This window comes from Crocuta crocuta, unplaced genomic scaffold, assembly GCF_008692635.1.
Source record: "Crocuta crocuta isolate KB4526 unplaced genomic scaffold, BGI_CrCroc_1.0 scaffold124, whole genome shotgun sequence".
NCBI lineage: Eukaryota > Metazoa > Chordata > Mammalia > Carnivora > Hyaenidae > Crocuta > Crocuta crocuta.
Window position 1 is genome coordinate 10,185,078 of NW_027551573.1, and position 26,689 is coordinate 10,211,766.

The window sequence follows — 26,689 nt, forward strand, 5'->3', positions numbered from 1 at the left end:
GTGATCAAATGACAAAAAATTATTCTGAGAGAGAGCGGGATTAGATCAGTCTGTTTGCAACTGGACCCAAATAGTCTGCACTTCTGCTCAAAGAAATATTTGAAACCTAAAAAGGTGATTCCTCTTTTATCAGGTTCTCACCCTTCAAAGAAACTGCCTAAAAAAGATGTTTCTCTTTTCCCTTCCCAAAGAGAAGGGAAAAAAGAGCTTTATAAAATCACATTCATGTTATATCAAGAAATTAGAAGACAAAGTAGACAAGAACTCTAGAACAAGGTAGAACTCATTAATATTCTGAGAGGAACAGAAAGTTGAAGAGAGAGTAGAGTCATTATAACACATTTAAACACCCACTGCAAAGAGAAGTTACTAATGGGTGAGTGTAGGTATAATTTAATGCTTGCATTTATGAGAAAATCCAGGAAATGACAGGCCTGTAATTTTGACTTCAGAGAAGGGTAATGGAAATGCTGCTCAGGCTTAGAGCAGCAGAGTGCTGTACAAGTTATTATTTAATTAGGAATTGTAAGCACAGATTCAAACAAGGGAAGCGCTCTCATTTTGCATGCAGTAGGTTCACTGGCATTCTGAAGAAATAAAGAGGCAGAAGAGAAGGGAGTTACTAACTTCTTCAAGAGGACTTATCTGAAATGCAGCCAAGGGTGAGAATCTGAGGTCATGAGTCCAAGAAAACCTTCTTTTTTTTTTTTAAATTTTTATTTATTTCTAGGAGAGAGAGAGACAGCCTGAGCAGGGGAGGGCCAGAGAGAGAGGGAGATAGAGACTCTGAAATAGGCTCCATGCTCCGAGCTGGCAGTCAACACAGAGCCCGACGCGGGGCTCGAACCCACGAACCGCGAGATCATGACCTAAGCGAAAGTCGGACGCTTAACCGACTAAGCCACCCAGGCGTCCCCCAAGAAAACCTTCTTTGCAACCCAACCTGCCTTTACCCTCAGAGCCCTTAGTGTTGGTCTCAACAGAAACAATGTCATCTACAAGAACAGAAAGAGAAAAACAAACTTGGGTACTGATTTCCATGTTTTAGGAACTAAACTGAGAAGTGAAGGGATTAAATGTCAAAGTTATTGTAGTTTTGATAGGAGAATCAGCTTTGTGAAATCTAATGATAAAATATTGGGTTGAGGCTATGACGTTAGAGTGTGGCAGCTCTCCTCTTGGAGATCTTCAGGAAGGGATGTCATAGCCATCTGAAGACAAGAAAAGTGAGCGAGACAGGTCCATTTAGGGTGACTTTATCGCTATTTTGCTAACTTCCACTGCCTGCCCAACACAACATATCACTATGAGTTATACCGACATTAACAGACTGTCATGGAAAGTTTCAGCACTAAATCTTTTTTAAAGACAAACAAAGCTTTCATGAAAATTTCATGTTACCTGGGAAGCCCTCACTGTTAAAATAGAGGGGGAAGGCAGTTAGAGCACTGAAGAAACTCATGGCTCTGTTTGACATCACTGTTTTTTCAAGGATGGATAGCAGCTTTTAAAAAAAATTGGTTATTTCCACCTAAATGGCCAACAATGGATAAAAGGATAGAAAAGATGTGGACCACGTACATTGATGTATGATTCAGCCATAAGAAAGAGTATATCCTGACATTTGTGACAACATGGATGACCCTTGAGCACCTTAAGCTAAGTGAGATAAGTGAGACAGAGGAAGGCAAGTATTGTATGATATCACTTATAAGTGGCACTCAAAAAGTCATGAAGAAAACCGAGAGTAAAATGGTAGTTACCAAGGGATGGAGAGGAGGATAAGAGTGATGTTGCTTAAGGGCACAAACTTGCAATGAGTAGTAAACAAGCATAGTAGAATGAATATAGGCAGTACTGTATTATAATTATGGAATGTGATTGATATTGCTACAATGGCAATCCCATCACAATATATAAATATATCAAAGTAACACACAATGTTATATGTCAAAATTATCCAATAATTTTATTCACTATGTCAAATTTTTCCAATGAAAAATAGTTATTTCTAGGTCAGACATTTTTCCTCTTGGAGGATCAGAAAAAGGGTGGGTTGTCAGTCCAACATTTATTTCATTCAGTCTTATTTTTAAAAGGTTGAAAAAAAAGTAAATCAGAGACTTACCTGGAGAATCCATGGAGAATGCATTTTATGGGTCAGTCTAATTGGTCTTAAAACAACTTAGCCTGGTCACAAAGCCAAGGGCCCCATTACTAAAAGTATTTTTAAATTGTCTCAGAGGACAGCAATCTCTAATTCAGAGAATAGTTGTGTGTCTCTTAGGGTCTGAAGGCTCATCCCATTGCATAGTTGTCAGTTTAATCTCTAGGCTATACCCATAAAAGGTGGCCAAATGCAGAGAAGCGATATTATTTCAGCCAGACGACACAGATTCTTTTCTCAGCTCTGGTTCTGATTCTGGTAAAGTTAGACAAGTCACTTTTCCTATTAAAGTCAGTTTCCTTTACTATAAAGTTGAAGAAATAAACAGTGGCTGACTTCTAATTTCCTTTTCAGCATTAAAGATCTATAGAATAAGCCCTTTCTAGAAAAAGAAGCTATAGTGTGAATTCTATGAAAATGTACTTTGGGAGAAGCAAATTTAATAATGAATAAAATGTTGACTGAGAAGGCTGGACAGAGCAAAGCCAGCACCAGGATTGATTCAGACCAGGAAACAGTAGAATATGTTATGGAGGAACATGATGTCAGGGAAAGGAAGTTACAAGCCTTGAAAGGCAAAGGCAGGAAGGAATTAAGGAAAATGGGGAGCAAAGCCAACGCAAATAGCATTGGGTTCTACCCCAAGTTCTTCTCTTTGAAGCCTTCCCAGGCCAGTCCCATCTATGGTACTTTGGACAGGTCAGACTTCTCTCAAAAACCATCAAGTAGCTCCTCATGGCCTGGAGAATAAAGTCTAAAATCCATATCCTGTCTCTAAAATTCATCTTCTATCTATCTTTCTAGACCTCTCTTTCAAGAGGTCTTTCAAGATCTTTGATACTATTCTTCACTTCAGGAGTATTTTATCCATCAGGTCCTACAGAGTTTTCAGGAGCCTGTGACAATGTTTGAAACCTGCAGTGAAGGTGGAAAAAATAATGAGCCTCAAAATATGAAAAACAAAAAATAAAAATATTTTAAAAACAAATGTTGACAACAAAATATTACATTTAATCTGAGAACTGGATGCATTTTAATATGATTACCATGTCTTGGGGTGGAGTTTTCAAAGGAAAAAGTGCTTGGGGGCTTACAGATGTTTTACAAGAGAAGATTTCTGTTTAAACCAACATCTAGAGGGCTCTCTCCCCCTCCTTCCTGCTTCTCTAGTACTTTGGAGATGCATCCATCACACCACTAATTCACTCTGCTCTATGTCAAAGTCACCTGTGTTCAGCTGATGCTTTTTGAAGGCAGAAATCTCTACCTGGGGGCTCTATGGGCCCATAGGTCAATAGACAAGTTTTTTAGATCAGGAGATTTCACCAAACGCTTGATTTTTGTCTTTTTTAAAAAATTTAGATGACATAGCCACAGCAGCCTCACCTTTGTGCCAAGTTATAGGTGACCAGAGCAGAGTAGGCAGGGCATGCTGTCTCTTGTTTGCCAAGCTGTGCTGTGCCCAATTCAGCAACTTATTTCAGCAGCCTGGCAACTGTAGGCACTGAGTTTGGGACCCCTTGTCTTATTCCTTTCTGTTTAACCCATCTTACCCCTCTTCATACCCAGCACAATGTTTTGCATAGTTCAGGGAGTTAACATGTATTTGTTGCGTGAATAAGTGATTACAAGGTTTGGGGCTTGATGTCCTCAGATTTCACTGTCAGAATCAGACTTTGAGTTGGACAAAGCAAACTTTAGCCCATTTACTAATAACATGAAACTATTTTCCCTTTTCCAGCTGGTTGAGGGAGGGAAACTAATAACAAGCTATGTGGAGTATAATTGGATCATTTTACTGAAAAAGATCACAGCAGTAACAAATTATATCTGTATGATGGATCTCCAGCATTACTGAATTTTTTTGTCAAATTTGCAGGCAAATTATTGTCTTAATTCCAAAATGATGTATCCAAAGATTTGTTAATGCAAGAGTGTCAGATGCAATGGAAATTTGTAATGAAATATCAACTGAAAGCAAGATAAATGCATACCATCTAGTGCTTCTATTTTTCTTTTATTAAACAAAATTACCTTCTCTCCTAAATTGAAAAATACCCTTTAAGAGATGAGAAACTCAGCTGAAAATAATGTCAGAGAAGTTTAAGCATTGTTGATCAGAGATTTAAAGCCATCATTTCAGAAAACTGAAATTTTTTCAAAATTTCAAGTTTGCTCTTGAGATTCAAGCTACAGATGTCAGGTTTTAGAAATATGTTTAAAAACAGACTATTCCATAGTCTCAGCTGAGGAATTTAAAGTGGTATTTTCAGTGATGGTTTGACCTGAACCATATGTATACTGTAGTACTGACAAAATTGGTCTATGTCAGTATGAGAGAGCATCTCAACGTTCCAAACAGACATTAAGCTCCTTGAGGGTAGGGACTGTCTCTCATCATTTGGTCTGTCTTCACTTCCCTGCTGCAATGCTCTGTGCCTAACTGGTGCCTGAATATTTATGATTACTTGGCTAATAAACACAGCCAACCCATTTTCCATAAAATGCAACAAACCTTTATTCTACTCTTTTGGAAAAGTAGCAAGTTCTAAAACATGGGAGGTCTATGGAAAATGAGCAGATCTATAAGGAGAGTCTTTGTATTAATAACTCATGTATGGAGAAAACTGCAATTGGAGAACAGAACACTGCCAGTGCATTGGGTGAGCTTCTATATCCCTGTAGAAATATTACCACCTTGGTAATGGGAAATGGGATTTATTTTTTAAATAGTTTATTGTCAAGTTGGTTTCCATATAACACCCAGTGCTCAATCCCACAAGTGTCCACCTCCATGCCCATCACCCCCTTCACCTCCCCCCACCCCATCTGCCCTCAGTTTGTTCTTGGCATTCAAGAGCCTCTCATGATTTGCCTCCCTCCCTCTTGCCCACTATTTTTCCCCTTCTTCTCCCCCATGGTCCTTCGTTAAGTTCCTCCTAATCCTCCTATATGTGCAAACATATAGTATTTGTCCTTCTCTGCTTGACTTACTTCGCTCAGCATAACACCCTCAAGGTCCATCCATGTTGCTACACATGGCCAGATTTCATTCTTTCTCATTGCCATGTAGTATTCCATTGTATAGGTAAACCACATCTTCTTGATCCATTCATCAGTTGATGGGCACTTAGGCTCTTTTCATGGCTATCGTTGAGAGTGCTGCTACGAACATTGGGGTACATGTGCCCCTATGCATCAGAACTCCTGCATCCCTTGGGTAAATTCCTAGCAGTGCTATTGCTGGGTCATAGGGGAGTTTTATTGTTAATTTTTTGAGGAATCTCCACACTGTTTTCCAGAGGGGCTGCACCAGTTTACATTCCCACCAACAGTGTAGGAGGGTGTCCATTTCTCCACACCGTCGCCAGCATCTAGAGTCCTCTGATTTGCTCGTTTTAGCCACTCTGACTTGCGTGAGGTGGTATCTCAGTGTGGTTTTGATTTGCGGGAAATGGGATTTATATGTGGGCCAATTGCACCAAGTCAGATGTAGTTGTTCAGTTTCAGATAGAACATGACCAGCAAAATACTCCAGTCAAGGAAATAATGAGCTATTCAAGTAGTAGAAATCTATTGTAGAATTATTTCACATATCAAGAATATACCTGGTATTATCCTTTAAACATGATATGTATTTCTATTTCTTGACCAAATGGTCATTGAAACCAGGAGTAAGTGAGGCCCAGATAGACAAAAGGACATGATAGTTTCTATAATTCTTTAAAAAAATATTTTCTCCCACACACCTCATCCAATCTCCATGGTGGGAGTAAAATCCTCGGCCTCTTTTCTTATTTAAGGTTTATTTATTTTTGAGAGAGAAAGCATGCACATGAGAGGGGGAGGAGTATAGAGCAAGCGGAAGAAAGAGTCCCAAGCCTGCTGTAAGCTGTCAGCATCAGCCCGACATGGGGCTTGAACTCACAAACCATGAGATCATGCCCTGAGCTGAAATCAGGAGTCAGATGCTTAGCCAACTGAGCCACCAAGGCACCTCCTGCCTCTTGACTTTGAGCTAGGCCATGTGACTTGCTTTGGCCAATGAGATGTTAGAAGATGGGACTGCAAGCAGAGGCTTGAGGTATGCTTGAGTGATTGGTATACCTGCTTGCACTTCTGCTATTGACTTGAGAAGATCATGCCTGTGTGGCTAATGCCTCCTTAGTTTAGGCTTTAAGCTGAGATCTGTGAAGCAGAAGCACCTTATAGGTCTGTGAACATATAAGTGAGGGGCCATTTGAGTGAAGCAATAACTGTGCTGTGGCGCAGCAATAACTGACTGATACAGGTATCCTACCTGTCCAAGGTCAAATAGCTAGTGGGTGGTATTTTATGTAATTGTACCAGGAAACTTGAAGATACACAGCATCTCAGTTCTCCATCTTAAAGAAAAAGAGAAGGAGAACATGTTGCTGGGAAATATCATCCTTGGGGACTCAGAAAGCCAGTGGTAGCACAGAGTTAGAGGCGAGTATGGGTGTTGATTCTAGAATTCTAGATCTGTGCTCCTTTAACACAGATGTGCTCTGAAGGAGAGTGTACATGTACTGTTTGAAAAATTCTATCATCGAAGGGTCACATGAGCAAAACAATGAATTACAGACCCCAAAACTCTGTCTCCCCTATTCCACCTCTTTCTCTCTTTCCCTTTCTTTTCTCCTACTCTCTCTCTTTCTTTCAACTTGGGGATGGAGTATGGTACAGGTGACAGTACACTAGATAAAGAGTCAAGAAAATTATGTTCTGGGGCTATCTTTGCCACTTTATCTCTGAGACTCTGGCTAAGTTACTTCAACTCTTGGAGTTTTGTTTTCCTCATCAGTAAAGCACAGTTGGTAATACTACCTTCTCAGAGGCATGGATGGGATTTATGAAATAACAATTCTAAAGTGCTCACAACAGTGTTTGGCTCAAGTTCTGCCTCTAGAGAAAGGCAGATATCGTTTCCTTTTATAAGCTCCTGCAGCAAAAAAGGTTACATACTTCCCCCTTCTGTCAGGTAAAAATGTGCAGAGCCAGCAGATGCTAGCATCTTCCTGTCAAGAAAATCGGCACAGAACAACTTCCCTGGCTGAGTTAAGCAGGTCACCAGGGTCCTGTGCTTCTTCTATAAGAGTCCTATGTTCTTCTAAAACCCTCAAGTAAGTTATTCTTCATAGAAAGGTGATGCCACTCATTCTCCAGTCTGGTGTTTTGACTTTATTTCCTGACACACACATCAGGCCCTACTGGGTTTCATTCCTATAGTCTTAGCTAGATTTGGACCTCCCTAATCACTTTTATTCAGCAAACATGTCAGAGGCAACACTCACCTGTGAGGCAGCCAGAAAAATCCTTTCCTTATCCTCTAGTAGCTCATAATCCTTCTGGGGAAAGGACTTCAAGTAGAAAGTGTTCATTTATTCAGCAGGTATTTACTGAACATGTACTATATGCCAGGCTCTGGGCCAGGCCCTGGGAATGCCATAGCGAATAGAACAATGCTCCTGGAGACATGTAGTATGGAACAGCTTTGTCCAACAGAAGTAGAATGTGAACCATATATATAATTTTAAGTTTTCAAGTTGCTGTATTTAAAAAGTAAAAACAACCAGGTGAACTTAATTTTAATAATATATTTTATTTAAACTAGTACACCCAAAATGTTACCATTTTGACACTTGATCAAGATTTTTACCTTCTTATTGGATTGTATGGTAAGTCTATTTTTAATTTTATGAGAAACTCCCATACTGTTTTCTACCCAAAGGAAATGAAAACACTAATTGTAAAAGATATATGCACCCCTGTGTTTATTATTAGCATTATTTACAACAGCCAAGATATGGAAATAACACAAGTACCCATCCATAGATGAATGGATAAAGAATATGTGGTACATGCACACACACACACACACACACACTGGAATATTACTCAACCATAAAAAGAATGAAATCTTGCCATTTGCATCTACATGGATAGACCAGGAGGGTATTATGCTAAGTGGAATAAGTCAGTTAGCGAAAAATGAATGCTATATGATTTCACTCATATGTGGAATTTAAGAAACAAAACACATGAACAAATGATGAAAAAAAAAGACAAAATCCACTGTTAAATACATAAAGCAAACTGGTGGTTATCAGAGGGGAGGTCAGGGAGGTGGATGAGATAGATAAAGGGGATCAAGAATACACTTATCTTAATGAGCACTGAGTAATATTCAGAAAAGTTGAATCATTATATTGTTACCTGAAACTAATATAGCACTGGATGTTTATGACACGTCAATAAAAAAGATTTTTACATTTTTTTAGTCATACTTACTCTTGAAATCTGGCGTATGCTTTATACTTAAGCACATCTGCGTTTGGACTGCCACATATCAAGCACTGGGTGGCCTTATGTGGCTATTGGCTATTATATGTAGGACAGTGAGGGTATAAAGAAATAGGTGAGCAATGGGAGGTCATGGGCACTGGTCTGGGAAGAGGAATGAGGAGGGCAGGAAGGGCACAGACAGCACAGGTGCTTTCTGAGGAGGCAGGTGGAGTCAGGCCTCTGGGATGAGAAGCAGAGAGAGATGGTTAAAGCAGCAGCAGATGAGACATCACTGCTGTGCCAGGAGTCAGCTCAGCCAGGCTGATGGGGGAATATGGGAGAAGAGAGTGAATGAGAAGTGCTGGAGGAATTCCAACTCTGGAGTGGCACAAATCATCCCAACCACAAGAAGCATTCTGAAGAGAGAAAACCTAGCTGGGGGCACAAAGAGCCCAAAACATGCCTTTGGTCTCTGAACATTGATTCATTTTTTTCATTGATGAACAAATATTTATTGAACACCTACTACATGCCAGCATCTATGAATGAGTGCTGAATAAGATGGTCCCTTCTCCATGGAAATCACGCTTTGTTAGAGAGGTAAACAAAAAAGTGATAAATACATGATACAGTTTCAGGTAATGGTAAATTCATGATGGGGTGGGGAAGGAGCACATGAAATACATGGTGGTTACTTGGTGGTGAGTTGGATATTCTCCATTTGCCCTGCAGACCCATTCACCACCTTCTCTGCCTAGCCCTGTGTCCTAGGAGGCTGACCTCTGTGGAGCGCAGCAGCAGACTTGTCCTCTGCCTCCTTGCTGGGTCTGGCCAGTGAGGAACAATTGACAGGAGATCCAAGAAGGGGAAGGAAAGGTTGGTGTCTCCCAGGGCCCATCTCTGTCGCAGCTGGGACCACAGTTTGGGCAGTGGTTGAATGCCTTTACCTATGACCCCACCTCTTGTCAGAACTGTTTACACCATTTTCTCCTCACACCCATCCCAGCAAGGGATTGGTAATGGCCCCCATCTGGCTCATTCTTGGGCGTTTCACTCTTCCATCTTGATTCCCATAACCCATCTGCATCTCTGTAAAACCCACGTTAGTTAAACTGTCTTCAATGCCCACTCTGAGTGCTGCCACTTCATGCTTGACCAGGGAAGGTTTCTTTGAGCTTTGGCTTGAAGGATAAAGGCCAGCCAAGGTGATATCTATACAAGAGTGTTCCAGGCATAGTGGGTGCAGGAGCAAAGGGCTTGCAGAGAACAAACTAGGCATGTCATAGGAACAGGAAGAAAGCCGGAAGGACTGGAGCTCAGCAAGAGGCAAGAGAGGTAGGAGTGGGGGTGGAGAGTTAGGTCAGAGGTGCACAAGGTCTCTTGTGTGAGACAGGAGAGTGGGGAGGAACTCGCGCTTATTCTCTCTCTCTCTTTTTTTTAATGTTTTATTTTTGAGAGAGAGATAGAGACAGCATGAGTAGGGGAGGGTCAGAGAGAGAGACACACACACAGAATCCGAAACAGGCTCCAAGCTCTGGGCTGGCTGTCAGCACAGAGCCCGACGCGGGGCTCGAACCCACTGAGTCGTGAGATCATGACCTGAGCCAAAGTCGGACGCTTAACCGACTGAGCCACCCAGGCGCCCCACTCTGGGGCTTATTCAAAGTACAGTGGAAATGTGAGGGAGGGTATTGAGCTGGAGAGTAACATGATCTGATTGAGGCTTTTAAAAGACATGGCCTGTGCCAAGGAAGAGAAACCAAACCAAATAAAAATTAAACCCCAAAAAGGATAGGGACACATCAAAAAGTTACAGAAGCCAACCTGAAAAATCTTCCAATGGCCAAATTGGAACAAAATAAATAATAATAGTGTTGGATTATCATATATTATATATATGTGAATATATATATACATAAATCCACACTGACATAAATAAATAATTGAATAAGTAAATAAATGGAGAAAAGCTGACTTTTCCTTACAGAAGAACTCTAATTAATAAATGGAAAGGAATGAGAGAAATAGAAAATCACCATTAGAGCATCACAGTAATCACTGCTGCAGGCAAGATCCACCAATGAATGCTAAAATTAATGAGGAAAAGTTTAAGGAGAAACGGGATATTTGCGTAGCCTCAAAGTATCTCCTTTCAGATACATATTAATTACTGTGGTGGCTTTAATATATATCTACAAGTTCTTTGACATTCCTTTCTCCACCAGGCAGAGTTTAATTCCCTTCCCCTTGAATGTGAGTTGATTCTCTGACTCACTTCTAATGTATAGAGTACAGAAAGGAAAAATAGTAACTTTACAATGGACATCACTGTGTGCGTGCTAGTGATGCAAGTTGGCATCACCAGCAAAAAGACATGTTGCTCTCCCCTAGCCTTTGTTGTGTGGGCTCCTTGCCTTTGTGGTATACTTTCCCAAATCTACAACCTCAAAGTCTAATCACTAGAAATCATCAGCCAAGTTCAAATTGAGGGACAGTCTGCAAACCACCTGACCAACTTTTCAAAAGTTCCAAGGTCATACAGGACAAGAAAAGACTGAGGAACTAATCACAGATCAGAGGAGATTAAGGAGACATACTGACTGAGTGTCATGTGGTGTCCCAGATTGGATCCAGGAACAGAAAAGGGAAATCTGAATCAAGTCTGTGTTTAGTCACTATTATTGCATCAATATTAATTTCTTAGTTTTGATAATTGTACTGTGTTCGTGAAAGACATTAACATTTGGGGAAAGCTGGATGAAAGATATATGAAATTCTGTTCTCCTTGCAACTTTTCTATAGAAAAAAGTCTAAGCTTACTTACAAATAAGCAGTTAAAAAATACGTGGTTGTATTAGTTGTGGTTCTCCAGAGAAACAGAACTATTAGGATCTATAGCTATATGATCTATAACTATATCTATACCTATTTCACCTATATTATCTTTATCTCCATCATCTGTATTTATATCTGTCATTTATATCTTCTGTATCTATATCTATATAGACAGAAGTGTTATGGGGCACTGGCTCACACAATAATGGAGGCTAAGCCATCCCACGATCTGCTGTCTGTATGCTGGAAAACCAAGGAAAGCTGTTGGTATAACTCAGTCTGAGTCTGGAAGTCCCACAACCATGGAAGCTGATGGTTTAATTCTTAGTCCAAAGGCAGAAGAGAGCTGTATCAGCTCAAGCAGCCAGGCAGAGGGACAAATTCTCCTTTCCTTCTCTTTTTGTTGTGTTCAGGCCCAGGACATCAGAGGATGCCCACCCCCATTGTGGAGGGCAATCTACTTTACTGAACCCACTGATTCAAATGCTAATCTCATCTGGAAAGTGCTCTCACAGACACACCCAGAAATAATGGTTAGCCAAATATCTAGATACTCTGTAATCCACTCAAGTTGGCACATAAAATTAACTGTGACAATGGTCCAAGATGAAAATTCATGTATCAGCAAGGAATTTATATTTAGTCATATCCACCAGAGGATCACCTGAGAAATTTTAGTAGCAGCATTTTTACCCTGCAGACCTAACTGCCCCAGCAAGTCTGCTTCAATTAAGAGATCATCTTCAGAGGTCTTTAACACAGGGGCCAAGGGATGAATCCTTCCCCATGCACCTTCCTCATTCTCCATCACCCCATTGAGTTGCAGGAGCTCAGGTTGTGACCCTCTGGGCCTTGGTGGTTCCATCTATAAAATGGAGTTTGGGCTGTAGGATCTCTAAGGCCTTCTGGGTTGTGTTCAACTTTGAGAGCAGATTTACTGGGTGTCAATCACATCACAAGTCACTGCAGCCAGGTAAAGAGTCAGAAAACATGTTCTACTTCTTGCATGGTAGGCTCACCATGGTAGAAGGCAGCTGTAACAACAACTCTTAAAATAAACTAACACTTGAGGCACCTGGGTGGCTTAGTTAGTTTGGCTCAGGTCATGATCTCATAGTTTGTGAATACAAGCCCCACATTGGGCTCTGAGGTGACCGTGCGGAGACTGCTTAGAATTCTCTCTCCCTATCTCTCTGCTTCCCTGTCTCTCTGTCTCTCTCTGTCTCTGTCTCAAAATAAATGAATAAACTAAAAAAAAAAAAACATTTAAAATTAACTAACAGTTGCTAAACTTTTACTGTGTGCTGGGTACTTATTCTAAGCACTTTGCATATATTTACATACTAAATCCTCAGCATACCACCACCACCACCACCACCACCACCACCACCATCATCATCATCTCCACTTTATAAGTGGGAAAGCTGTGGCACAGGGAGGTGAAAGGAGTTGCCTGGGGTTACACTACTCATAAGCCAAATAGCTAGACTTGAACTCCATAAGGGCATGAACTTGTTCTGTGTTACACAGGGCAGGGATGGGGGCCCTCGGGGAGATGATGAAGTCCTGGTAAAGGCAGGGACAGAGCCTATCTCCTATCCCAAAATGCGGATGGCACCTGCCAGCTGGTGTCCACCTCCACTCTCTACCCAGTACGCTGAGGAGCCACGTTCATAGGCCTGGCCTGGGTCCTGGCACAGAAACACTCAAGGGAATGAGCACGTTAGCAACTCGCTTTCTCCAGAAGCAGCTTCCTTTCAGCTGTCTCCCCAGGCACTTGGGGAGTATCTGTATCTCACATACTCTGCCCCTGCCTCCTCCTTATCTCCTCCAACCTGGCTCTTTATGGATGGTGTGTGCTCATGCGTGCACACTCTTCATTTATTTTGTTTCCTCTGTTGGTTTTATAAAAATTACAACGTGATAAATACTCATTGTGAAATATTCAAATAGCACAGACATACATAATGGAAGAAGTTAAAACACGGTCCTCCTTCCCCAATGCCTCTGTGCCCATCCCTGAACCCCACTCTCTGGGGATAGCTGGGTAGTTGCTATAAGCAGGCATTTTTCTTAGGCACATTTTTTTCTTTGGCCAAAAATAGGGCCCACGAGAACCAGGATTGCTTGTCTTGCTCACTGTTGCAATCCCAGGAGAGGGCCCAGGTAGGTGGCCAATCATGTTTGCTGAATTCTGGATGAATGAAAGATTTGTTCTGCAACTTACCTGATTTTCTTTCCAAGAAACAGGGCTATCTCCCTACATCACTTTTCAGGGACTGCGGAGAATTCCATCATCCAGATGTACCTTACTGTATTTATGCATTTTCTTTTTGATAAACACTTGGGCATTTTGCAGGGTTTCTACTACAAACATGGTGCAGTGATCCCCTTTTTACAGGTTTCTTGGAATGCTTCAGTAAGGGAGAATCTCTGTAATGTAACTGCTTGGTCAAAGGGAATATAGGGTTCAAATTGTGCCCCAGAGATATGGCAGCGGGGCAGAGGGCCTCTGAGGGCTGTAGGCTCTGTGAGGCCACAGCTGCTTCCTTACAAAGGGTTAAATCAACATCTCTCTGCTCAGGTGTGAATTGCAGCTTAGAAGAAGAGCAAATTCCTCCTGCAGGGCCCTAGCCAAGGAAAGTGTCAACCTGCAGGTAGCTGTGGGGGCAGACAGGAGCCTCCCTACCTGGACAGTTAGGATTCTTTCTTATAACTCACAAGTTTTACAAGTGCTTGTGGTTTTCTTTTTTTTTTTTTTTATTNAGAGCCCGACGCGGGGCTCAAACCCACGAACCGTGAGATCATGACCTGAGCCGAAGTCTGACGCTCAACCAACTGAGCCACCCAGGCGCCCCAAGTGCTTGTGATTTTCAAAATACCTCACTCGATTAGCTTCTTTGGAACTTATAATTCCCGTGATTCTGGCTGGAAGAGGTGAAAGGGCACACACAGGTCAGCAGGAGTGAAACCAGCTGTACGCGGGGACTAGCAGGGCATTNTGATAGCCCAAGGTCACACACAGGTCAGCAGGAGTGAAACCAGCTGTACGCGGGGACTAGCAGGGCATTTGGAACATATGCTTTTCCTTTTTTTTTTTTTTTACAAATAGTTTATTGTCACGTTGGTTTCCATATAACACCCAGTGCTCATCCCCACAAGTGTGGTGGGGAGGGGGGGTGATGGACATGGAGGAGGAACATATTCTTTTCCTAAAGCAACTTTTTAAAGGTGAAAATGTCCTCAGATTACTTGATAATGACCTTGTCTTAGGAGGAAAAGAGAGTGAAACCTATCTGATATCAAATATGCAATAAGTTCTGTTGGCCCCTGAATGAGGGTCTACAAACAGCTCCTCTGAAGGGACTTCACAGTTGGAGAAAAGTCTTCACAAAATAGAAACAAGGTCACAGGGACATCAATAAGAAATGAATGTCCTTTTGATTTTCTCAGCTTGAGTCTTAGGGAAGTTAAAGTATTGCTTCATATAAAGATACCACTGATGGCTTAAAAATTACTTAATTTTGTCGGGGTTGACTCTCAATTCAGTGAAATTAATTTATTTAATTTCCTCATCAGACAGTTTAAGAACAAGATCAACAACAACAACAACAGCAACAACAAAACATGGCCTACAATGGACACCATTTCTGACTGAAATCTCTGGGGCATCTTCCCTTATTCTTCATCCAAGAGAACCCCCAGAGTCAACCCCAGGGCTTCTGTAGGAGTAATTAGCCAAAAGGCCAGCCAGCCCCCTAAATTCAAGGTGTTCCTATTGGTAGTTGGTAAATCTGGAGCTGTTGAAGCCCTTTCAAGGACGGGCTCCCTGAGAATGAAGCTGGTATATGAGAGAAGAGACATAGTCCTTGAATCCAGCTGCTCCTGAAGCCAAACTGTTCCTAGACTTTCCAGCCAAGACAGTCAATAAATCCCATTTTTGTTTAATCTAATTTTATCCCCATCACTAAAGGACTCCTCATTAATATTTACAAAATGTTAAGTACAAGTAGAATAATAATTATAATTTTTACCAATAATTTTTAAATGAGGTATAATTTATACACAGTAAAATCCAGATCTTAAGTATTCAGTTCAGTGGGTATTGACAAATGCATGCACACCCCTCTCAGACATGGAACAATGTCATCACCCTTGGAAAATAAATCCCCTGTGGCCCTTCTCTCTGTCCCCAACCCTCACATTAGGGGAAACTACTCAGTGAAATCATACAGCATGTGCCCTTTTGTCTGGCTTCTTTCATGCAATAAAATAATTTAAAGTTCATCTACAGTCTTGCAAATAACATCCAATATTTTCAAACACTTCTGGTTTGTCAGGCACTGTGTACGGCACTTTGTATTCTTACAATCCTTGTAATAATCCCATAGTGTGTTATTATCTCCATTTTGCAGCTGAGGAAACTAGGCTTAGAGAGGTTAAATAATGTTCTCAGAGCACATTGCTGTTCAATGGAACAGTCAATTTAAGCTGCTGTGTCTGACTCTAAAGCCTGAGGCCTGAAGCCACTGTCCCCCATGCTGGGCAGGTCAAAGGCCTGGACTCTGTCCCCAGTACTGGGAAGGACAAAGGCTCTGTCCCCTGTGCTGGGGCAGGTCAAATGCCAGGGTTCTGTCCCCCATGCTGGGCAGGTCAAAGGCCTGGACTCTGTCCCCAGTACTGGGCAAGTCAAAGATCAAGGCTCTGTTTCCCCTGTAGGGCAAGTCAAAGGCCCAGGCTCTGTCCTCCCATGCTGCACAGGTCACAACGGGTCATTAACCACCTTACACATGCCCTGTTAGGCCTCAGGACTGCTGATTCTGTCCTGTTTTCAGTCTCCTTGCTGCTGGGCTGGAATATCATCTCTATTCCAGTCCAGAGGGAGTCACCTTCACCAACCCTCCATGGGAGCAAGCTTCGGGCAGAGAGAACCGGGTGAGTGAAGGTGGCACGGCTGTTCCGGTGAGTTACTGCTCCAGCTCCATCCTCTGAGTGATGATCGTGTGCAAAGCCTGACCCATAAATACAGCTACATTTCTGGGCCTGTCTACGAAAGGAAAGATTATCTATAGCTATAAAAAGGGTAAGGTGTAATTAAAAAAAAAAACAAGTGTCACCCAGATAACCCAAATTAAACACAAGCCTTTTCTGTCTAAGGTGACACCTGATCAAAATGGAATTTGGGAGCAGGTGGGGAATGATTAGTCATGACTCACAGATAAATTCTAATGTGAGCCCGTAAGACCCAGGGGGCACACCCCAGCACAGTGGCCAGGAGGTGACTGGGCGGCTAGACTCAGAGTGATGAGGAAGGGGAGCAGCCAAGCTGTTAGGGAAACTCTCTGTTCAGAAGAGAACAGAGACCTGCTCCAGATCCTGTGGACTTCCTTCCCCACCTCTTCTAGACTCTTCAGCCTAAGTTCCTTGAGATCAGGGCCAGGAAAAGATCATTTGGGTTCTCAGGGAAGGGACTGGGGTAAAGAGAAGAGCAAGCAGCTGTGGACACATGAAATTGGGAGGAAACTGGACCAATTAAATTGAGAAAATGAAATAAGATGGGCAACAACCCTTTTTCCAGGTCTTGAAGGACATAGAGTATTTCCTTTCTGTGTGATCTTGAGCATGTTGCTTAATCTCTCTATGTCACTGTTTCCTTAGCTGTGGCTTGGGGATAATAGTAGTACATACCTTATCAAGTTGTTGTGAGGCATAACTGAGTTAATACATATAACATACTAGCATAGTTTTTGATGGAACTATGTAGGCACTTGATACATGTGCATGTTATTGCTATTACTTCTGTTACTGGGACTGTGAAAAGAAGATTCTGGACTGGGAGTCTGCCAGTGTAGTTTCTCTCATAACTTGCTGTGTAGTCTTAGCAAGTCACTTCCTCTTTCTGGGTCTCAGTTTCACTATCTGTAAAGCCAAAGATCCATTCCAGCTTACATATTTTAGAGTCTACATTCCTTGGACAGACAAATTTCAAGCAAAGCCCTCCAGTTCTCCTTCTTGCCCCCCCACTCCTACTCATCCCCAATTTCTGAACCTGTCTAGAGATGTCAGCAGGTGTCTCAAGGGAAAGCCAGGACAAATACAAGCCTAGTTTGGAAGACTACATTTTCCCAGAGGGCAAATGCATCTGTTGGCTGCTTCCCTGAGGATGATGCTTTAAGTCAAATGCCCAAGTCCTTGCTTGGATACTGACCAACTGCTTGACATTCCTGATCCCCAGATTCCCCTTCTGTAAAGTGGGAGTAATAGTAACGCAGTCTCACACACCTATTGTGAAGAGTAAATGTAACTTTACAATTGAAGAGTTTAGTACCATGCTTGTTGCAAAATAAATGTTCAACAAATATCAGCCACTTTTCTAATACCATGCTCATCACCTACTCCTCCTTTCCAATCCCAGTTCTCGAGTGCAAGGAGCAAAGAGCCTCCTCCTTCACTGCTTTTGGGAGCCATCTGTTTTGGCACCCTCCACGTGGACACATGCTCACATGTGTTCACACAGGCACACTCACATGCACACCCACCCACCCATTCCTCCCTTGATTACCTGGCTCTAGGGGCACTTGGACTTGGCTGTCCTGTGGGGTGAGGGCAAAGGCGAGGAGCTGGCGTGCAGCTTCTGGCCTGAACACAATGATTTGTAGACCAAACTGGGCTATTTCTGCAGGTTCACCAGCAATGTTGACTGCTTAATAAACACAGCCTGCAAATCAGGAGTCGGGTAAACTGTGTGCTCAGACCTATATTTAAGATCATCCTTGGACAGCAGTTGGCAGTCAGAAAGCCAAGTATGTAATTTTCGATTAACACAGTGCAAGCTTCCAGGTTTTCCCAGGCTACAACCATCTCTTTTGGAATGTGCTTTGTGACTGGCCGTAGCCTAAAAACAAATGAGCCCTGGACTTTTGCAAGAAAGGAAAAATATTTTGTATGTGAGGATTTCTGAGAACCCCACTCTGTGCTCTTGACATACACAGCCTCGTTGTGGGAATAATGCCCTGGTCCAATCCACTCTGGGGGTTCCTCACCCTGTTCCTCTTTGACTAGGGTGCTGCCTCTTGCTTCACTAGGGCACATCCTCCTCTTCCTTTGGACCTGGTTTTATTTCCAGCTCTGCTTTATCTTGCTTTGAACTCCCAAATGACCATCCTTTTGTGCACATACTGATTTCTACATTCTTTAAAAGCAACAAACTCCACAATAGCAACAGTAATAATAATGATACTTATCAGTAAGGGGCCACTTTCTATATACCAAGTACTGTGCTAGATGCCTTATGAGCATTTAATTCATGAGCAGTCCTTCTGGGCCAGGTACTACAAACAGTTCCACCTTGTTACTGAAGAAATGAGGATTAGAGAAATGAACCAACATGGCTGAAATCTCCCCAGAAGTGACTGGTGAACTTGAACTTTGAACCATGTGAGTCTGATGCCAGAATCCACGTTCTTAACTTCCATGTATCATTGTCTTAAAGAGTAATATGTGGTCTTCAGCGGTAATTTTCAAATCATGGCTCATTACCCATGAAGTCATTTTAGTGAATCATGTACCCTTTAAAATAGACCAAACTAGGCCACACCAAGGAATATCAAAGTGTATCATTCACAGTATGGACGTGTATTACTTCAAGACATTTTTATTTTAGTTTGATGTGCACAGTTGTACTTGTACTTGTTTGCTATGTAAAGTGTATGTCCAAAGTTAAGTCACAACCAAAACCAGTTTGAAGGTCTGTGGTAGACGGAGTCCCTCTGGGAAAATGCTGGATGTTTTGAGTTGAGGTCCTGCCCTCTCTCTTCCCTACCTTTCCTAATTATAATAATATTAACAGCCATGATTTCTCATGGCTCTGATGGACGTGAAATTGCTCAGCAAATCATAAAATCATAAGAAAGTTCCAGGTTGATTTTTATTTTTGCTGAGTGATTTTGTTCACATCTCTGGCAGTGGATGGGGATGGATAGGTTTTCCAGGACCATCTTCATGGGCTCCAGAGAATCTCCCATTTCACTGCCCTGTGGCTGCTGCAGCCTGCCAGCCTTATGGGTACCACTCCTTTCAGTTAGAAACTCAATGCCCAGAGGTTAGCTGTTTAGGTGGCAGGGATGGAAAAGCTTCCAGTCCTTTGGGAAGTGTTTCCATGAGGATTTAGTCTTTCAGCCTTTTCCCAGATGTTGGAGGGCTAGCCAGGGCCTCAGTTCATCCACCCAGAGCTGGGAGAGCTGCGGCAGGAATCTGCTGGTCCCAACCTCAAGGCCTTTGCTGGCTGTCCATTCACAGGTTAATTGATTCCTAAGGAATCTCAGGCTTCACCATCAGAGCCAAGAATCACACCAGCCCTCTGGGTTTATGCAGAGCCTTTCTTCTAACAAGTTCAAAGTACTTTCTTGGATGTTTGGCTTATTTTTTTCAATGTCAGTGTGGAAGGTGTGGTTTTGCTAAGAGTTCTTGATACTGAGGTGGGGAAAAAGACCTTGATTACCTGTTTAGAGTGTAGGTTGGGGTCAGATTTGCCTGCAGCATAGATTTCCAAATCTTCCCATCTGATTTTTGCCTTCTTAATCCTGTTTTTATTAGCACAGCCCTAAAGAGCCTTTTTAGACAGTTTCTCCTACTTGTCTTCCACTTTCCCTAACACATACCACAGATACACTGAGCATCTATTTACACTTGCTGTCTGGATCTCTGTGCCCCTCGAGGGTAATTTTGCCCTGTTGAGAATGAGTGCTCTAGAGAAATAGTGTTGCTAGGACCTAGCCTCTTTAGATCTCAGCTTCTTGTCTGTATTCTAATACAGGATAACAAGAATACCTCCTTGTGGAGTTACTATAAGGATTGAAGGCCATACTGCAAATAAAGTACTTAGCACTATACTTGGCACCAAGTAAGCGCTCATAAGTGCTATCTCATAATTACTAGTAATAATCATAAGAGTTAAGGTGTATTGGGGAATTATTGTCTGGTGGACTTTAGAGTTTTTCATAAATTCAGTGACTTAGTTCTCATAGCAACCCTGTGAAGTAGGGACTATTATTGTCATTTTACAGATAAGAAAATTGAGGTCCAGACAAGTTGACTTACCCAAAGTCACAGAGCCAGTAAGTGACAAAGACAACATTTGATTCCAGGAAGTCTGGCCCCTAAATTTACACTCCTAATCATGATGCTGTGTATATCAATCATGTAAGCATATGTTGGTAGAAACATTAGGATTAATCCTTTAACCTTTTCAACAGTGGCAAGTGGCCTCATTAGTACAATGGCTTCAAATAGGTTCTGACCCATATGGTCATCTTAGAACTTTGAGGTAAACTTTTTTGATTCTTTCATTCCAGGCAGAGCTGCCTGGCCACTTCTCAGCCTAGGAAAACTATGCAGGAATCCTATACGATGGTTACTCTGTCTTTGCAATCAAGATGGCACCAAGTGTGGGCTGCTGCTGTGGAGATGCGTGTTGCTATGGCAGCAGCTCATGCCTCCTTCCTACCCTCTCAGAGGTGCTCTGACACAAGCAGCAGTTTCTATGGTAACAAGCCGAATGGAGGGTCCATGAAGAAAGGACTGTGTGTGCTCAGACATGGGGGAATTGAAAATGAATCCTGGGTACTTGGAGGGCTACTCTGCCACATGTCAAAGGCAAATGGCATCATCACTTCAGAATGGTCCCAACAAGTGGAGTATTAGAGATATCAGGGTTTCTTAGCTTATTCTCCTTGAAAGTTCACCTTTTGCCTTTCTATATAAGAACAATTTAAGACTTCAGAAAATAAGATGAAGAGGAGGAAATTGTAGCTGAGAGCGAATTCTCAGGGGTGCATAATTCAATTACTATGCAGGCAACAGACCTACAAATAAACTTTTAAACATGGTTCTAAACCTGTCAGTGAAGTTTCAAAGGATGAAGGGATCACTGCTCTGTCCTATTTTAAGCTGTTCAATGCTTAGCTACAGAAAACTCTTCCTACTGATTGACAGCCTCCACCCTGCAGGCTGCCGAGCCCCTTCAGAGCCCACATCTTTCCTACTGCCAATAAAGCAGGGCTACTCCACTCTCCTCCTGGGCCTTGGCTAGCTCACCCTGAGATCAGGGCACATATCAACACTCTGTCCTTTGCATGCTTTCAAGGTAACAGGAGGTGCAGGAAGAAAGCCAAATTTGTATCAGCCCAGTATTCTAAAAGCATGCCCAGCAAGGAGAGACCATTTGGCAATGACAACTGTTTTGCATTTCTTCTTGGGTCAGCTTATGAGATATGTGATGGAACAAGCTCCCTGATACTTATTAAGACCTCGCTATGTGGTAGGCACAATTAGAAGGAATTGACATCTATTGATTCATTTAATTTTCCCCCACAACCTGATGAGATAAATAGTATTGTTATCCTAATTTTAAAGATGAGGAAATAAGCACAGAGAGTTTGAGGAACTTACTCAAGTTCTGACACTTAGCAAATAAATCCTTAGCAGAGCGAGGATTCAAACCACATATTAGGACCTTGAATTTAAGTGGTAGCCATAGGAAGAAGCCAAATTAGTATACTGATAGAAAACTGAGCAGAAAGTAAGCTTGCTGACAGAAGAGGTGGGAACCAGAGTTGGGACCTTTCAGTGACAGAAATCCATCTTAGGCAGTCTTAAGGAATAAAAGAATTTTTAGATGGTCAAAACACAAAGATGCCTGAAGATGCACAAACTGCAAGCACAGTGAATCCAGCAGGTGCTCAGTCCCTCAGCCTAGCCCACCCTCCTCTCCATTGGCTCATTCTCAGACTCTCCCTAGGTGGTGGCAAGGATGGCTGTTGGCAGCTTCAGACTGCTGTACTGCCAGCTTTGTAGTCCCTGGATGAAAAAGCTACCTATCCCCCATCATTTCAACCAAGTTTTAGAGTTGACACTGTTAATGTGATTGGTCACATATCAACTCCCAAACCAATCATTTGATTGATGCTATGTTCACATTGATCAAACCTGGGTCATATGTCCAACTCTGTCACAATGTAAAGGTGGAAGGAAGTGACATGTTCATAAGGAGAGATCCCAGTTGAAAATCAGGCTGCTGTGAGTGGCAGAGGGGATGGATGTATGACTGGCAAAGATAGTGTCTGTCTTTAACCCTTGCTCTCTATTATATACATAGACATGGTGACAAGACACCCAGCAACCAAATCCTGCATCTGCTGCTTCTGCACACTCTAACTCCCTAGCTTTATAAGGTGCATATATGAACCAATCTCCCCCAGGAAGACTGGCCAGGTAGGGGCAGCTATCCCTAGCTGGTCTCTGCCATGCATTCTCTCTTTGCACTGAGAAGACACCCTGCTCTTCTGATATTCTCCCCCATCTGCACTTGTACTATCTCATTATCTTTGCTTTCTGGGTCTCTCATCTCCCTCTTTTTATGTTCACCTCACTTGAGCTGTTTCATCAGAAATGCTTCAAATCTTTCAGCTTCCCCTCTCTGCCTATCCTTCTCCTGGCATTTTCCCACTGTCATTAAAAACCAAAGCCTCAGCTTCTCTACCACCTTCTGAGTTCTCCTTGTGGCCCCAGTCCAGACACAGAAGAGCCAAGAACTTTTCTGGATGGCTTTCTGAGAATTTGGATCATGAGCTTCAAGGAACTGAGATTCTGGCAACCAAAGCATCTCTTGCTGGGGTTTCTGTTCCTGAGGGAGGGCAGTAGCTGTGAAGTCAAGTTTTTCCTCTTATACACAGGCACTTCCTCTAGGTTCAGGCCAAGCCATCCTTCGGTGCATATTTACCTCATCCCTTGTTGATCCTCTGTTTCTCCAGTTTCCCCTGCAATCTGATGATTACTTTGGCTTCTAGGACCTATCTCCTACTGTGGCTCCTAGGGTCCCAAGGTTATGGAAATTAAGACATATTTGTTTGCCTGCAGAATCTTTGGCGATTTCATTGTCTATAGTGTCCTTCATTTTAGGGGAGTAAGTGTTCAGAAATAAAGCTAGCTCTGAAAGACCACATGACAGGAGGGAACTATGATTGACTAAATGTTTGGCAACATCCTGCCTCCCAACGTGATGAGTATTTAGAGTGGGTCCTTTGGAAGGCCATTAGGTTTAAATGAGGTCGTGAGGGTGGTGCTTTAGTGATGGTATTAGTGCCTCTTACAAGAAGAAGAAGAGACAAGAGCTCTTTCTTGCTCCATAAGTGTGCTCTGAGGAAAGGTCATATGAGCACGCAGAAGGCAGCCATCTACAGATTCTTGAACTTCACAGCCTCCAGACTGGGAGAAATAATTTTCTGTTGTTTAACCCATCTAGGGTATTATATTTTGTTATGGCAGCCTGAGTAAACTAAGATAAGAGTGTTAGCAACAGAAGCTAGCCTCAGCTCCTTTGTTCAGAGAGCTTGCATAGACTATGACCAAACTTCTTGCAGCTCAGTAACAAACTTCCACAGCTTAAATTTTTGAGTTTATGTACCAGATAAGGGAGAAATGCAAATTCATTACCTTTCCCATATAAGGTAGTCATTAGTCCTTATTTACTAGAAATTTTTCATTCTCTTGATACAATATAGGATTATATTGCACTACCCCCTTGGAGTTAGGTGTGCATATGTGACACCACTTGTTCAATAAAATGTGTATGGTCTCTTCCAGGTAAACGCTGTAAGAGCCAGTGTGTGATTGATCATGTTCTCTCTTTCTTTCTTTCTCTCTACCACAAGAACCAGCATTAAGATGCAGGCTACTCCATCAGCATGGGTCCCGGGATGAGGACCCATGAGGCAGATTGCCCTCCCCTCCAATCTGCCATAGACATGTGCCATGACTGCCATGTAAGCTATGTCAATATACATCACTGAGGTTGGGAGTTGCTTACTATTGTAACATAACTCAGTCTGTCTTGACTGATGGTCATGTCCTATTACAAGAGGCTATAAGTGGATCAAGGCCTGAAGGCACAGTTGTTTAATGGATATTTCCCAACTCCATTAGCCTAAAATATCTTCTCTCTTCCCATAAACTCTTCATATGGCTCTGCTTTTATCTTTCGAGTCTTAGTTCAAATGCCACCCTTTAAGGGCAACTTCCCTGACTAGAATGTGCTAAGAGACTCCTTTTAGTGACTTCATACCTTCATCCTTCATGGGACTTATTAAAAACTGATATAATCTTGCTTATTTGCCTCCCCTCCAGAATAAAAACTCCTTGAAGGCGGGACTTTATCATTCGCACCACTGCATCCTCAGTCCTTAGAATCAAGTCAGGCACCTAGGAACTCCATAAAGTTTGTTGAATAAATAAATAAATAAATAAATAGGAAAGAAAGTGACCAATAAAAATCTTCATGTATGTATGTGTATTATATATGTGTGTGTGTGCATGTATATATATGTGTATATATGTATATATGTGTATATATATGTATATGTGTGTGTTTGTATATATATGTATGTATGTATATGTATATAAAATGTCCTTAAAAGTTATTTATGTTTGGGGGGTCTTGGGGGCACATTTGGTTAAGCATCTGACTTCAGCTCAGGTCATGATCTTGCAGTTTATGAGTTTGAGCCCTGTGTTGGGTTCTGTGCTAAAAGCTCAGAGCCTAGAGCCTGCTTCGGATTCTTTCTCCCTCTTTCTCTGCCCCTCCCCCACTTGTGCTCTGTCTCTGTCTCTCTCAAAAATAAATAAACATTAAAAAATGTTTTTAAAAAGCTATTTTGGCTTAAGATGCATCTCAACAAATGGGGGCTTGACAATGTTTCAAACTTTTCTTTTTCCTTCAACCTCACTGTTAATAGTATTTTTATATCAGACCTCAATAGAATTGGAATACCTCATGAAAATGTTTGAATAGCAGTTAATCCCCAGTGAACTCACCTCTCCTATGCTATCCTTTCTGAAAGGCTGCCCTGGTCTCCAGTGGGTTCATTATCTGCATCATTGGGCAACCACAAATCTCCACAGCTACAGCTTAGCACACCTTGTTGTTGTATGTTATGTGTGTATGGACCTTGATCATGAACCCCTTGAGTACAGGGACTGAATCTTTATACCTGCATTCTGGGGGCTCCCACAGCACTGGTCCTGTACAAGGGACTGAGGGGATACTTGTTGAAGAAATAAACTGTTTTCTATTGCCTGCAATTTTTCCCCACATAGGACTTGAGTAAGGTTGATGGAGGACAGTATTTTGCTTTCTCCTTGGGTCTTCTTTGTGTCAAGCATGTAGCAAATGTTCAATAAATATTGTCTGATTTTATTCCCCCTTTGTCAGGCCCCCCCTTTATTTATTCCCCCTTTGTCAGGCCCCCCCTTTATTTATTTATTTATTTATTTATTTATTTATTTATTTATTGCTTTTCCCATTGCATGCAGAAATAGGTGTTCACAGAAGGAGCTGCTGGTCAGCTTCCTGTAAACCCCATGAGAAGGGTTTCTGGGCTTCTTAGAAGAGAGATTAAGTTAAGGAAGGGATGTAGCTACCATAGATGGAAAATACAGTGACTTTATTTATAAAATTTCTAAATCCCACATTACAACACTGAATAAAAATTTTTATGTCATGTTTAGGTGCATGAGGTAATTTTAAAGTTAAATGCCCAATAAGCATTAACCAAATGAGTAAGTTAACAAACAGCAAATCCTAAAATGGCATGCAAAATTAAAACTTTTTGTCTCATACACAAATGACATCAAGAAAATCAATTATCCTAGAAAGGAATATCTTAATTTTCTAAAATTCTTCTGTAACATCAAAATATTCTTCAAACAAAATATGAAACAGATTGATTCTATCCTTTGGTTTGAGATCTTGTTGTGAAATCCTTAGAAGTTCTTATAAGATGCTAAAATGATCCTGGTCACTTCTGTCATCATGTAATAGTCAGCCACTCAGTGCACACAAATGGTGCCCCACAGATGGTACCTCAGTCAGTAGCCACCCAGTATTAGTATTTTCCTCACAGATAAGTACCTTCATGCTCTGCACATTGCAGACTTGTGGCCATAGGAGCATCTTTTGTCTGCTATAATCCCTGCTCTAACTGAGCCAGTGGGGGAGAGAATCATATAAATGAATACTGATAACCAAAACATCAAGCTTCTGCCCATTTCTTCACTGGATTCATTGTTTTTTGGGTGTTGAGTTTGGTAAGTTCTTGATTAGATTTTGGATACTAACCATTTATTTAATATGTCATTTGCAAATATCTTCTCCCATTCTGTCAGTTGCCTTTTAGTTTTGTTGATGGTTTCCTTTGCAGTGCAGAAGTTTTTTATTTTGATGAGGTCCCAATAGTTCATTTTTGCTTTTATTTCCCTTTCGTTTGGAGATGTATCAAGTAAGAAGCCAATGCTGCGGCTGAGGTCAAAGAGTTCGTTGTCTGTTTT